Genomic DNA, 15,856 nt, shown 5'->3' with positions numbered 1-15,856 from the left:
GAGGGGAGGGGGGGGGGGCAGCCATATTCGTTCCTGCTTTGCAGTGCTGCACAATGGTTGTGCTTTACTGCTCCTTGTCACAGGTCTTTGGATCAGACAACTCATTGAAAACAATGCAGTCCCTGTGTGGCTGATATTGTGTCTCAACAGGACTGAATGAGGCTGAGTCATATACTGAGCTCTCTCTAGATGTTAAAGAAGAACTCCAGGAATATAACATAACTTGCCACTGAAGTGGGGCTACCTAACTGTGGGGGTTAAGTGTATTCTTTGTATAGGGGACTCAAATAAAGCTGTTTTACTCACCTGATCTTCGGTCCCACAGCAGTCGGCACTCAGACTGGTCCCTGCAACCTCTTCTCCTCCGGGCTCCCAGTCTGAGGACAGCGGACATCATCATGTCTTATGCAAGTCAATGCACCTGCATAAGACATGATGTCCGCGGTCCTTAGACTGTGAAAGCCCAGAGGAGTAGAGGTTGCAGGGACCAGTCTAGCAGCCAGGCAGGATAGGGGATGAGGTGAGTGGGCCCTCATTAGACATGGGAGATTTGTTTAGTTCCAAATCAAAATTCGTATGAATTTTCAGAAATTCAGAGACACATCCTCATTTCCGAATTCCAATGCATCTTAACGTGTCCGAATCCGAATTTCAGTTTCCGAATTTCGAATCCCGAAATCCCCAAAAAGGAAATTGAATCGGACATGTGACTTTTCTGGCCAATCAAATGTGTTTTTCAGTTTAATGCATCTGAATCCAAATTTTGGAATTGCATTCGGGTCTGGAAGTCCCAGGTTTAGTTATATGTACACTGAGTGGCCAGTTTATTATGACCACCTGACGTTTGTAGGCAAATTAGCTATAATTTCGCGCTGAAGTTGCTAGAGGGCCAGACCATTATAAATAGGGAAGCAGGTTGTTTACCACGACAGTAGAAGTGATTTGTTTCTGAAGATATGGGGAAACAACGCGATTTAACAGCCTTTGAACGTGGGATGATTGTTGGCGCGAGCCATGGAGCGAGTATCAGCAAAACAGCAGAATTCGTTAAACGTTCAAGAGGGGCTCATTGTTAACGTGTTTAAAGACTGGACTGTCAGCCGAAAATCTGGGTCTGAACGTGCAAATTGTGGCCGTCAGCGACTAGTCAATGTTAGGGCAGAACGGAGAGTGGCAAGACTGGTACAAGACAACAGAAGGGCAACAGTGCCGTGTCATATTCCTTGCATCACCTTTCAACATCTCGTGGAGTCACGAGGCGGCCCAACTAAGTCACCTTGTGGAGTTATCTCGTGGTCCAACAAAGTACTGATGGGGTGGTTATAATAATCTGGCCACTTAGTGTATATATGGCTCACAATGTTGCCGCTACGAATATTCGTTCACATTATAGATTACTACTTATATATACATAATACTAAAGCTAAGGCTCCAAGACCCAAATGAAGTCCGAATTTCCGAATAGCATTCGAGAGCTCATGAATGCCACTCGGGTCTGGAATCCTCAGCTTTAGTATTAATATCTGTATATGGTTTAACAACGAATATTCGTAAACTCATGCAAAACTAATGAAAATTCGTATTTTTCCCGAATCCGAAATTCGAACCGAATTGAATTTCGTATCCAAATCCCGAATCCTAAAATAACAAAATATCTGAACCGAACCAAATTTTTCCGCAGCTTACATGTATAGCCCTCTTTACCATTTTGTTTTGGCTTGTATTGTAACTGTAATGTCCTCTTTATATTGTAAAGCGCTGTGCTAACTGTTGGCGTTATATAAATCCTGTATAATAATAATGATGTCTTTTTTGAGCCCCCTATAAAATACAACCACTTAACCCTTGCTGTACCGGGGTAGCACTGTAATTAAGGTAGGTCTTATGTTAATGATGTCACAGGTCCTCTTCTTCCTCCGCTAGTTGGCGTATCTTAAATGCTGCATCACGGCATTACATGGCATAGTTCTCTGCAGCATTCTCCTGAGATTCTATGGGGCAGAGCCATGACACTCTGGGATCATGGGAAATGGGCCAGATGCCGCTGGGCATCATTCAACCATAAAGAGGGGTGTGGTGGATCAGTGAGCGTGTGAGTCTGCGGAGGACAGTGCTGCAGAATGGGTAAGTATAAATTAAACTAATGCCGGGGAAAAATTTTTTTTATCCTGAAGCACTAGTATACTGATACACTTTTGCTGTGCAGGTACAATGCTTCTATAAGATATTGCATGAAGTATGTTGGTGCTTTTGTACATGGACCCCTTTTGTACATGGATCAATCAGTGTCCTGGCAATACCTTTTCCAGCTGCTTGAGAAATGGGGCTTCGGCCCCCTCTTTCTGAATACGTTGCGGGCCTTATACACCACTCCGTCAGCACAAATTAGGCTACAGGGCTACATCTCTGATTCCATAGCTATCTCTAAAGGCACACGTCAAGGTTGTCCACTTTCCCCACTGCTTTTTGCATTAGCGATAGAACCCCTAGCGATTGCGATCCGTGCTAATGGTAATATTAAGGGAGTGGGTTGTGGTGGGCAGGAGCATAAGTGTGCTTTATTTGCGGATGACTTGCTCCTGTTTGTCACTTCACCCTTGACCACACTTCCTAATGTCCTGTCATTGTTGACTCAATTTGCTGGGGTATCTGGATTGTGGGTCAATGCATCCAAATCATTGGCTCTTAATATCAATATCCCCCAGGAAGTGTGGTCTCGGTTGTCGGAACATTTTGATTTTACCTGGTCCACAGAGGCTTTGCAATATCTAGGGATTAAACTTACACCTATCTTTTTACAACTATATAAAAAAAGTATATACCCCTGTTTCACCAACTCCGGTCTCGATGGGACTCTTGTAATTTGTCATGGCTGGGTCGCATTCATGCACTCAAAATGACGCTGCTCCCCAAGATCCTATATTACTTTCGGGCTCTACCTATAGCTATACATAAGCCAGATCTTTTGAAATTCCAATCTTTAATTATTAAATTTGTTTGGATTGGAAAACATCCTAGACTTTCGAAAAATGTACTGCACCGTTCTAAACAGACAGGGGGTTTGGGTGTCCCCAATCTCTTGCAATACTATAGTGCAGCGCGGGTGGCTCAGCTTTCCTCTGTGTATGACCAGGGATATACATCAGATTGTAAATGGATCAAAGCATAACACAGAGGAAGAAGGGTCCCACTGTTATGTACAAGGCTGATGTGGGAAGGGGACCCCATGTGCCGTAGACAGGAAATCCCCTTTTCTTTGTAATAGAGCTATCTATCCCAGCCTTTTATGTCTCAGTACAATTATCGGCATTACTTTACTGCGTGTTTGTTCAGGTTTGACTTATAAACACAACAATTGATCTTTTTAATTCCATTTCACTGCTACTATTATGCCAAATTAAGTGTTTGTAATAATGTTAGGGAAATCCATAATTGTAGCTATTTATTATGTAGGACAATTAAGCTTTATGGCTGCATTGGCTCAGTCTACACCCAGGCAACTATTTATATGTTAAAAGAAATACATTAAACCCAAATCTAACCTTATTTTGGCTTCACAATGCTCTGACACTATTAAAAGGATTCATTAAAGAAGAACTGCGGGCAAAGGAAAAACTCACCCTTGTAGTGGGGCTACACCTGTACTGTAAGGGTTGAGTACTTGTTCAGCAGGGTCAAATAAAGCAGATATATTCACCTGTTCCTCGGTCCCTCCGGGCTGCTTAGCCGGTCCCCACAGCCTCCTCTCCTGAGCTCCGATGCTCTAAGGACCACATACATCATCACATCTTCAGCAGGTCCATAGTGTTGCCTCCATATCTAAGAACTGGTAAGCTGCAATGTATTGTATTTTTGATTTTCAGTTTAGATACACTTTAACATGAAAAAATAGATCTGATACTAGATCCATTTTAACTGTACAAAAAAGTCTACCTTAGTTTGTAAAAAATACAAAATCAGGGCCGTCCCTATAATGAGTCAGCCTGAGACGTTTGCCTCAGGTGATATCTCTTTGTGTCAAGTTGAGGGGTAGAAGTGTGCCTGCTGCCCCCTTTCCAGCCAGTGTAAGCTTGCTAAGAGCTCTTTGCAAACTGGGATGCTCTGGCCGGCGTCTCCCCCAGCTCCTGACAACCAGTGACATCAGTGAGCTGGACGGGACGCGAGCCGGATCCAGAGGTAACATGCACCACCTACACCCCCCAAGTAATGTGCACCACCAGCACCCCACTCCTAGTAATGTGCACCACCAGCCTCTGGCAGCGAAAAGTCTAGGGACACCCCTACATGATAATAATAATAATGATAGTTTTGCATAGCTAATTGTGCTTATTATTTACTGGAACTTAACAAGTATATATTATCTACAGAGCCAGATGGAACCATGCCCTCATCTAAACTTGTTACTTTATATAAATATATAGATTATTCCACCTGCTGAGTGGGATGAGCGGTAACATTGCACTGGTCTTAATTAATGTATTTTCATATTTATTCTATAATTAAACATTAAAGTATAGAAAACGTGTAACAAATGTAAATGTAATGAAAACATACATAAGCAGAGGTAACGTCAAAATGGTCAGCAGATCCAGAGATGTAGACAGAATAAATTAGGTGTAAATGATCTGAGCTTTTCCAGTAAATGCTCATTAGGGAGGCAGCAGGGGGCAGGACCCCATTGACGAAATATGTAATATAAATATAGCAGTTTACCAATCATTAAATGTGGTGGCTTCTTTATCTTTTATTTTCTCCTGGTGATCTGCTGAGTAACAGACTTACTGTCATTGGGTGGCTCAACTCTAAGGAAGAGCAATGGAGCCACCCTTGGACAGCAGCATTGTCACCCTGTGGAGAGGGTAATGTTCGTTTGACTAGAAGATTTAGATGGACTTGGCTAACAAATTAAATCTGAATTCCAGATAACACTTTTTAAGCAGTTACAGCAAAAGTTTTGTATTTTTTTCATTTTGGGATAAAGATTTTACATAAATGAATGAAAGCTGACCAATGTAATCACCCCATCAGAGAGATATGGTTTGTTTTAGCTCTCCATCTGCCACTTCTGTTTCTCTTTTGCCAACAACCACCTTAGAATGTACAAATGTTCTTATGATTAGTATTCATGTTAATTCTTGTGCGCATGTTTGTAATGCGTTCGGCAATGTGGATGAATCTCAGCCGCGGAGGCTAGTACTATCAGTACGGGGATAGGGTACGGCGTCAGGGTCGAGCTCCAGGCGTCACTCTCAGAGTCTCAGGCGGAGAGTTTGGAGCTCTACCATCATGTGCCGCGAAATTAAGTAAACTTTATGGATTTTAGCACTCTAGCGTAATTATGCAATATAGTGAGAAAAATTAGCAAAACAGTCTTATGCAGCAAGGTTTAGATGGAAACAACCTGTACTTCCCCTTTAAGGTTTTAGATCAGCAGTAAATTAATGTAACAGTAGAAATAACCACAGTAGAGCTGTGAAGGGGTCTTCTTTAGCAGATACTGCCTATGATACTTGCTGTTTGTGGTACAACACAGGTGGAATCCTTCCTGTCAGAGGTTCTGGGTCCAGCAGCAGAGAGCAGGCTGTCAGCTGGCGTTCACGAGTGAATAACAGAACGCCATACTGACCCTGCTTCCTGCTATTTATGAGGATTCAAAGGGGTGGAGCTGGTGACGTATTCCGCCCGATGCGTTCCACGCTGGAACGCATCGGCGATGTTACTTCCAGTTTTCGGGTTGCGTTCCACCGTGGAACGCAAGCCGCGATTGTGCCGTCCCCACTCCTTACAATGTTATCGATAAAAAAAATATCTTAGAGAAAAAGCTCTGTGTAAGCTTCAAATCAATCTGGTCAAAGCTTACATAGGGCTAAAGATCTCACTCATAGCTTGGGCCTTGACCTTTCAGGCACCCAGCTCTGCATTGTTGGAGGAAAAGAATGAGCAACAAAAATGTTTAAAGCAGGCATAAAAGCTGAATGTTGTAAAGCTCCAGGCAGTGTTGGCTTCTTCTAAACCTTCGAACTGCAACTTTTGCTGGGCAGTTTGGCCCGTTAAAGGATATGGAAAACCAGTGAATCTGGATGAACAGGGTGGCAGGTTGAACAAATGCAAAAGCTGTTGTGTTAATGCTTATGACATATTTCACTGTATATTGAATTTTTGATTTTGACCATAGTTGCACTTTAATCTTGACTGAGTGTACAGCCTGCACTTTGGAGGAAAGGGACTCCACAGGGATACATGGATCAATTTAAAGAATAAAAGGGTATATCCAGGTCATGGTGTAGCTGGTAGTAGATAGTCACATTCAACTGGACTTGTTCTGTAATGTTTTGCCACCACAGATGATGGTGGGGCTCTCCCTGGCCATGCTTTACCACTATACCACCAATGTTTAGGAATCCCCTGTGTTTTAACACTCTTGACTGTGGGAGTAGAGGGTTATGGGTTGTATAACTCAAGGGGAATTGGCTATTTGTAGCCCAATGTTCACCCTCTACACTTTAACAGACGTTTCCAGAAAGTTCGCTCCATTTTTTTCCTTAATATAGTAAAAAAATAAAACCCCCAGTGGTGAATAAATACCACCAAAAGAAAGCTCTATCTGTCCCCAAAAAAGGGTATAAAATTCATTTCAGTACAGCGCTGCATGACGGAATAAATGTCAGTCAAAGTACCGCAGCGCTGAATACTGAAAAATGGCCTGGATGGGAAGGGGGTTTAACACCGCGGATGTCAACTGGTTAATGAATACATCAATGCATTAGGGACTCCTGATGAATCGTATTACTATCCGTGACACACATTGAGTGAATCCCATCCCATAACATGTCTCTGCAACAAAAAATGTGATATACTATACATGTGTAAAGAGGAATTGAAACCGATAGTTATTGAAAATATTAGGGATGCACCAATATCAGTTTAATGAATCACCTCCTGGCGTCCCGATTAGCTGGGAAGCCATCTCCATGCTCCCTTGTCACCAGGTAATAACTCACCGCCTGGCTTCCTGATTGGCCAGCTTCCCGACCAATTAGGAAGCTGGGCAGCAAGTTACTACACGACACCCGGCTTCCTAAATGGCAGGGAAGCCAGCTCCATGCTCCCTTGTGATGAGGGAGCATGGAGCCGGCTTCCCGGCCAATCAGGACGCTGGGCGGCGTGTAATGACTCGCTGTCCGGCTTCCTGATACCGGAAATTCCGGTATTGGGATAGGCATCGGGAGCATTTGGGCAAGTGCGCTTACTCGCCCAAATATTTGGTATCGACACTAGTATCCGTATCGGTGCACCCCAAAAAAATATACATATGATAGAATGTGTTAATTTGTTGAGGATGTTAGAAGGGATTCTTACATGTAAAAGGAGCATTTTTTTTACTACCTCAGATACTACAGGATATATGTGTTTTTTTTTTAAATCTGTTTTAAACTCTTGTGTGTTACAAATAAAAGGGTTTGTTTAAAAAACCTTTAGTGGGTACCTCAAAAGTCCAGTTTCATTTACATGGATAACCTATTGAATTTGTGGTATCCCACACCATCAACCTCCATGTGATACCGGTAGTTGTTTTTGTTCTGTAATGTTGAAGATGTTTCATCACCTATGAGTGGATGGATAAGTGGATAAGTGGCAACATGTCTTGAATATTACTGAATCAAGTTTATTGTGAATTATTACTACTAGCTATACTAGGCCAGGTCAGGCATCGGGCATCCTCAGCATGATTATAAGATAGAGAAAATCACCACCGGTAGTGGACAGTTTACAGTCTCAGGAGGAAGAGGAGAATCTTGTATTTTCCATCCTATCTCGGAAAAAGTCCCCAGAAAATATATAATTCTTCAAAGTAACCTGTTCTGAGTAAAAAGGCTCATTAAACAGGCAGCTGAATTATAACAAAGGGAAGCCTGGAAGTTGGAAGATAAGTCAAAGCAGTGGAAACTGCAGTTCAGTGTTTCTAAACACAAAATGATGCACTTAGGGGGAAAAGATCATCTGACAGAGTACAATATTGGGGTACGGTGTTGGCCAGCAATAAAGGGGAAAGGGTTTTGGGTGCCTATTTTAGGTGATTGCAAAATGAGCAAATAGTGTGGGCTGGCAGTGGGAAAAGTAATTAGAGCTCTGGGGTGCATCACTAGAGGGGTCACCAGCAGGAGAAAGGAGATCCTGATTCCCCTATATAGATCTTTAGTTATTACTAGTGGGATCGCCAGTGGGAGGAAGGAGGTCCTGGTTCTCCAATATGAGGCTTTAGCATTTTGGTCACCACAAGGGGAAGAAGGTCCTCATTCCCCTATATAGAACTTTAGTTATCACTAGAGGGCTAACCAGCAGGGTGAAGGATGCCCTGATTCCCCTATATAGATCTTTATTTATCAATAGAGGGTTTGCCTGCAGTCAGAAGGAGGTCCTGATTCCACTATATAGAGCTTTAGTTATCACTTGAGGGATGCCCAACAGGAGGAAGGGGTTCTGATTCCTCTGTATAGATCTTTAATTATCACTAGATAGATCACCAGCAGGAGGAAGGAGGTCCTGATTCCACTATATAGATCTTTAGTTAGACCTCATTTAGAATATTGTGACCAGTTCTGGAGATCTCACTTACAAATAGATACTGATCACATAGAAGTAGTCCAGAGAAGGGCAACAAAAATGGTGAAAGGTCTAAGGGATAAAACATATCAGTAGAGACTGCAGGAACATGATATGGACAGTGTGGAGGAAATAAGACAAAGGGGTGACAGGTCTTAAACCTTTAAACAAGAGTGCGAATAAAGTTCAGGAGGGCAGTATTCTCAATATCCAATACCCAATCCCTTATTGGTTGCTCTGCCCTGTGGCCAGGATACACCCAACAGCAGGCAGATGCAAACAATTACAGATTGATAAGGGGAAACCAGATGAGCATACACTATAGATCAGAATCAGACTGCTTACAATCTGACAATACAACATTTACTAGGCACTCCTGCTTACAGGGTGCTATACACCAAATATAGCATTGAATGAACTGCAGCTAAGTCCCAAAGATCCCAATTTCACACCCTAATGGCCAGTAAAGATAGTCCCAGGCTAGCCGGCGTTGGGGCCCAAACTCTATTGATTCAGCATACTGAAGCACAGTAGTGTTATGGCCAATGGCCCCTCACCCCAGTCCCAATGCTGAGATGGTAGTTCAATGTTGGTCAGCGAAGAGACAGGTGTCCCCACTTCGTCCAGCTAACTTGCCTTTATTCGCCAATTGCTCTTTGAAGACTGGATGCCATAGATGACTACCTCAGCAGAATAGTGGCGCAGTCCTCCAGGTCGGCCACATGCTGTGTCTTGGTATCCGTTGCAATGCTAATGCCGGTCTCCAGTCGTTTGTACAGGCCGCAGCTCTCTCTCTCCCTTGCTGATTAAAGTAGCTCTCTCCCTCAATCTGAAGCAGCGATCTCCCCTGCCAGTTATCTCTCACAAGGCAGGGGTTAGTAAACAGCACCGCTGGATCTGGCCTCTTTTGGTTTCTCAGCCAGCAGTGCTGCTATCTGTGTCTGCATACTTGCTCACTCGGTCCTGAACCGAGCGCACCTTCCCCACACTCTCCCAGCCCACTTCACCTCTCCTCCCGACAGCCTCCTGGGTGTTGATGTTCAGTTACCTCAGTTCGGTACAGTCACTCTTAGACTGTAGACTACAGTCCCCACAATCCTCCATTGCGGGAATCCCAGACAGCAGCAATTAACTTTTAAGAGGGAGAATGCTGCACCAGGATAATGGCTGCACCTGGGCTACATCTGCAAAAGAGTAGTTGATGTTTGGAACAGACTTCTAGCAGAGGTAGTGAATCAGTCAACAGTAGGTGAATTTAAACATGCTTGGGACAAACATAGATCTAAAGGGTTTAAAAAGAAAAAAAGGGACAGGCTTGATGGACCACTTGGTCTTTTTCTGCTGTCACTCTTCTATGTTTCTAAGCTACATGCTTCAGCTAAAATGGAAAGTGGTTAACACTGTGAAAGAGGAAAAACATCTGAATTGTATCCACACCTCGCAGCGACATCTTAGACATGGAATTCCTGAAACAATAAAAGAAGCTGGCTCAATAGCAATTTGCCAATGGCATAAAAATCGATGAATGCAGTCAAATCATGAAATGTGCGAGTTGCATAAATATTATAAAAAACTTTTCACAAAACGTATCAGCAGGGGAGTTCAACAGCCCCAGGACCTAAAGTGATTCTCCAACCATTTTTTAAAATTAATTTTATCTAAATTTGGACAGAGCGGGGTAGATTTCAACCAGGTTTCTATTGCTGTCTGTGTCCTTACTGGTGAGATTTCCCCTCAATTCCTGTGTTAGAGGATCAGGGGGAAGTGGGAAGAAATCTTGTCAAAGTAAGAGGATACTTTACCTCTTACAGATGTCACCCAAACAGGTTTCCTCATTGGGTGAATCTTTTACTTATGTTCCAGGGACAATATAAATCATATATTTCCCTTAAACTCAGGAGTTCTATCTTAAAAATGCATTCAATTACCTTAACTGTTAACAAAAATTGACCTTGTTTGAGCATTACTTGGCTGTAGATCCTCAAATTATCTCTGAATTGGTGCTGACACTGTCCTTCCTTCTGGAGGGTGACTACTTTTGTTCCCCATGTTCCCTGTGTGTGTTGTACAGTACCCACCATTCCAAGCCGAGTCCCGTGATGGACTACAATCTCATGTTTAGTTTACTAATTTGTACTGAGATTGTATTAGAATTATATTGCCTTAGGACCCAAGAAATACCGCCACCACATCCAAAATGGCACCATCTAGTCCAACTACTTTATGAAAATAAATTTTAAAAAAACCCTCAGTGTGGATGCAATCCTGCCAGAGACAATTAAATACACTTCTCCAGATATATAACAAGCCACACTTTGGCCTTGAGTGTTGGCCATTAACCTCAAGTATTCAACCAAGGCCTCATAACACCAATGCATAAGAGTGGAGACCAGTACAATCTAGCCAACTGCAACACAACTGTCACAACAAACTGTCTGAACAAAAGAAAAGATTGCTAGATATAATATATAGAAAGCTATTGTTTTCAAAAACAAGCCACACTTCTGTGAATCACCATAGATAAAACAGTTATTTATTGTAATAACAATTACATGCTGTGGAACAACTTCTCATGTGTATAACCGCTCATGCAATCGGTGAAACGCCTGAGAGGTTGCACACATCGGAAGTTGTTCCACAGCATGTATTTGTTATTACAATAAATAACTATTTTTTATATGATGATCCACGGAAGTGGGGCTTGTTTTTGAGAAGAATTGTGATGTACTGCAGAGGCGAGCCGGCTTTGCCTGCACCTGTGGAGTGATTAATGGTTGGATGGGGTCTGAGAATTACAACAGTGGACTGTCTGCGCTATGAAGATAGATAGACATAGACGGACGGACAGACAGATAGATAGACATTGTAAAAAATAAGACAGATGATTAGATGACACATGCACTGCAGGCTCTCTTCCTATAGGGTAAACATGACAGGCGACTGGAGATGTGGGGAATAGCAATTCATAGCAGCACTCATTGTCCTCATATAGAGTGAGAATAACTCTCTGTATGCCTCTTTTTAGGCCACCTCCAGATAATAATATAGGAAACTATCACATCCGCTCTTCTACATAGTTTCTTGCAGATTATAAACAGGCCACATGTTTTATTATTACTGATTTCATAGTATGAGTTTTATCATACACAGCAAGCACAATGTAAAAAACTATGAGAAATAAAAATGTTAAAAAAAAAAGTTAAACATATGTTTGAAATAACATAACATTTCTGTGGTATTTGAACAATGTGTTAGGGTACTTGGGAAAAAAGAGTTACCCCAAATTGTGTATTCACTCTATATTCAAAGGTTTATTGTAAAACACTAGGGAAGTCACAAATGGAATGAACTTTAGTCATTGTAGACCACAGGTTGAATAACAGCTTGCAATGCCAGGCCGTGGTAAACAAAGCGGAGAGTACTGTCTTGTATTAAGAAGGGAATGTACTGCAGAGACAAGGCTATAATTTTGCCACTTTATAGATCGCTGGTTCGGCCTCATCTGGAGTATGCGGTCCAGTTTTGGTCACCAATCCACAGAAAGGATGCCCTTGAACTGGAGGGTGTCCAGAGGAGGGCAACCAAACTAATTAAGGGGGGGAGGACCAAACCTATGAGACAAGGTTACTAAATCTAAACATGTTCACGCTGGAAGTGAGGAGATTAAGGGGGGGCATGATTTTCTTGTACAAGATGTTCAATGGAAATAGCAACATCAGCAATAAACTCTTTACGTTAAACTCCATAACAAAAACTAGAGGCCACCATCTAAAACTAGTGGAGAAAAAATGTAATCACAAGGGGCGTAGGGGCTTCTACACAGTAAGAGCGGTCAGGGTATGAAACTCGCTGCCACAAGCAGTGATCTCAGCTAAGAGTGTTGAATCATTCAAAAAGCATTTGGACGATTTCCCAAGAGACCGCAACATACAGGGGTACAGGTAAACTTAAGAAGAAGAATGCACATGGACTCATCCACACTCATACACATGTGGATTCACATGCATACACGCTATACTTGATGGACCCGTGTCTTTTTTCAACCTCAAATACTATGTAACTATATATACAGGTATGTAACTATATATACAGGCAGTCCCCGGTTTACGAACAAGATAGGGACTGTAGGCTCGTTCTTAAGTTGAATTTGTATGTAAGTTGAAACAGGTAAATTTTTTTAAGTGTAACTCCAGCCCAAATGCTTTTGTTTGTTTTGGATAACATAGCGAAGGGTTAACCCCCTGTAACGTTTGTTTTGCTGTGTGTGCCCCTGTTCAGAAGATTTCACCTCACTTTCTGCCCCTGGGACAATTGGATTTTGAAAATTTTGGGTTGTCGTGGAAACAAGGATTGGTGATAAATCTTCAGTGGAGACACCTTTTTCCCATGATAACTTCCCTTGCTAGGGTTAGATTTCCTCTCACTTCCTTTTGTCTCAAGGACAGGAAGTGTGATTAAATCTTTCTAATGAGGATATAGACAGCAGTAAAAACCTCACAGTGACCCGGAAGAAGAGGCGGGCATCCCTCGTCTGCACGTCTAACAAGAGCCAAGTTCCTGTAATGTACGTACAGTACTACGAACCGGACCTAAAAAGGCGGGCGCTCCTCGTCAGCACGGTAGCATTACAACTCCTGAAATGCTGCGCGGTGCACTTTGGCTGCAGCCTGGGACCCCCTGATGTACAGTAGAGAAGGAGAAAAATATTTTTTCCCCCTCAAATGTCACTTTTGCTGCAAACGAACGAATGAAACGAATAAGAAACGAATAAGAACAGAAATCAGCTTCTCTGTCTCATTATCAAATCTTACCTGAGCAAACCTAAGAGAGAAGCTGATTGGTTGCCATGGGCAACTGCTCCAGATCCTGTCTGCTCCAGTTTTGATAAACTCCCCCTGTTCTCGACGGGGGGGACGCGGCCCCCGCAGGTCGCATTTCCTCCGCGGCGGTGCGCCGCGACCGGCTCCGGGCCGGCTGGGAAGGCCCAGGGGGGGAAGGTGGCCGGGCGGGAACGGGAGGGGGGCTCGTATCTGTATTCTGTTCCATATCTTATTTAAAATCATATGCCATTTTTCATTATGTTTTAGTTGAAAAGGAGGTCTGTTTTCACGGCGACCTCATTCTACAGAAACAATTGTCCTCATCGGAAGGTTCCCCTCACTTACTGTTCAGGTGACAACTGTAGCATTTTGGATTTTCCATTGTTTTCTGTCCTATTGACAATGGAGAGGGTGAATCTTCCTATGGGGGACACAGACTTCAATATAATCTAACACTATCATACAAAACAAAAGAAAGAAAAGAACGCAAGTTTGGCTATAGATATGCAGGGGTAGCCAAACTTCGCCCCTCTAGCTGTTGTGGAACTGCAAGTCCCATAAGCCATTGCAAGACTATGACATCCACAGGTATGACGTTCAGCAGCATGATGGGTTTTGTCGTTTCACCACAGCTGGAGGGCCGATGTTTGGTTACCTCTGCTTTAAAGCAACAATTCAATACTCAATGTTGTTATTCACACTTTGTTTGCATTAGATAGCATTTGTCCCTCTGGGAGCTGTGGTTCCTTCAGCCTGCCACTACATCACTACAAGACAAAATAGTGATCTGGGGCTAACAAGAGAAAGCACAGCACCCAGCTATCTGACATGGAAAGGTAAATAGCAAATCTTTTCTTTTACTGGGTGCCTTTGTATTATTGTTATTTTTTACTGTGGTGACAGTCACTTTAACCACCTGCTGTCCGGCCGTTGTAAATAAATGGCCGAACAGTGGCTTCTTGAATGCGGGTGGGCGTTTTTAAACGTCCCGCCCCGCTCGTGCCCGCCACTAGGCGGCATGCATGAGTGGGAAATCAGCATGAAATGTAAACAGCCAGCGATGGCTGTTTACATACAAGCGTTCGGACGCCCGATCGCTTGTAATATGCGTGTGAGTGTGCGCCCCCTCCTTTGCTGCTGGCAATCTCGAGCTCCGCTGTGCCCGGTGTGAGCCCGGGACCAGCACAGCAGCTCTGCGGCCAGAGATCAAATGGAGTTCAGTACACGTCTCCGTTTGATCTCCTCTCCTCTTCCGAATGCAGGTAGTCATGTGTATTACATCACTTCCTGCATTCAGTGTCACTCTCCGGTACAGAAACCGGAGAGAAACTGGTGAAGCAGGTGTTTGCTTCATCAGCTTCTCTGGGGGTCCCTAGGTGACATTAGGGGTCTTGGAGACCCCTGATGTCTCCATAAAGAGGACTTGTCACTTAAAATTGGTTATCACAAAGGGGGCTTGTTAGTCCCCTATGTGAGAGCAATAAAGTTAAGTGAAAAAAAAAGGTTTAAAAGAATTTGTTAAAAAAATAAATAAAAAAATTAAAAGTCACATATAAAGTTAACAATAAAAAAAAATGTAAGTCCCCCACATACACATGCAAACTTGCTTCGAGTGCGCCTACGTGCGGAAACCACGATTGCATCCATTACGCCACACATGTTACATATCGCCGCGAACGTCGCAGTGAGAGCAATAATTCTAGGGCCATCAATCACTGATAACACTAAACTGATGAGCGGTAAAAGCTTTTAAAGTGTCGCCTATGGCCAATTTTGGGTATGGTAGTTTTTGCGAGTTATCGGGCGCACACAATTTTAATGCTTGATATGTTTGGTGTCTATTTACCCAATGTGACCCTGTTTTTTGTCAAACATTTGGGTAATAATAATTGTTTTATAACATAACGTAGCAAAAACTGTTTTTTTTCCAGAAATGTTTGGTACTGTTTTCATTATATAGTAAAAGATAAAGCCGGTCCATAAGGCAGGGCTAGGGAGGGGGAGCAGAAGGGCTAAATCTTTACAATGTTCTCCTCTGCTCCTCCCAAACTGTTAAATTCTAGACATGTGCGATTCGTTTCGTTCCGAATCGAAATTCGGACGAATTTTCGGAAATTCGGACATTCGGATGTATCCGAATTCCGAATTACAGACATAACGAATGCAAACGAATCCGAATTTCCATTTCCGAAATTCAGTAGCGTTAGTACGAACGTTCGTTTCGTTTTCTGTTCTTATTGATTTCTTATTCGTTTCTTATTCATTTCGTTCGTTGGAGCAAAGTGACATTAGAGAAGGAGAAAAATATTTTTTCCCCCTCAAATGTCACTTTTGCTGCAAACGAACGAACGAAACGAATAAGAAACGAATAAGAACAGAAAACGAAACGAACGTTCGTACTAACGCTACCGAATTTCGTCCGAATCCGAATT

At 42.8% G+C, this 15,856-nt stretch overlaps 1 long non-coding RNA gene across 1 annotated transcript in view; it reads left to right on the top strand.

Annotated features, from left to right (window-relative positions):
• Positions 1-11,095: 11,095 nt before the first annotated feature.
• The window catches only part of LOC108800283, a 22,323-nt gene continuing 17,562 nt past the window's right edge, over positions 11,096-15,856 (top strand). The window contains exon 1 of the long non-coding RNA XR_001942091.1: positions 11,096-11,180. This is a non-coding gene — a long non-coding RNA (uncharacterized LOC108800283). The remainder of the gene's footprint in view (positions 11,181-15,856) is intronic.

This window comes from Nanorana parkeri, unplaced genomic scaffold, assembly GCF_000935625.1.
Source record: "Nanorana parkeri isolate BGI_ZX_2015 unplaced genomic scaffold, ASM93562v1 scaffold1979, whole genome shotgun sequence".
NCBI classification, from domain to species: domain Eukaryota; kingdom Metazoa; phylum Chordata; class Amphibia; order Anura; family Dicroglossidae; genus Nanorana; species Nanorana parkeri.
The sequence above is the reverse complement of the archived record's forward strand: the minus strand, read 5'-3'. Positions and strand labels throughout refer to the sequence as shown.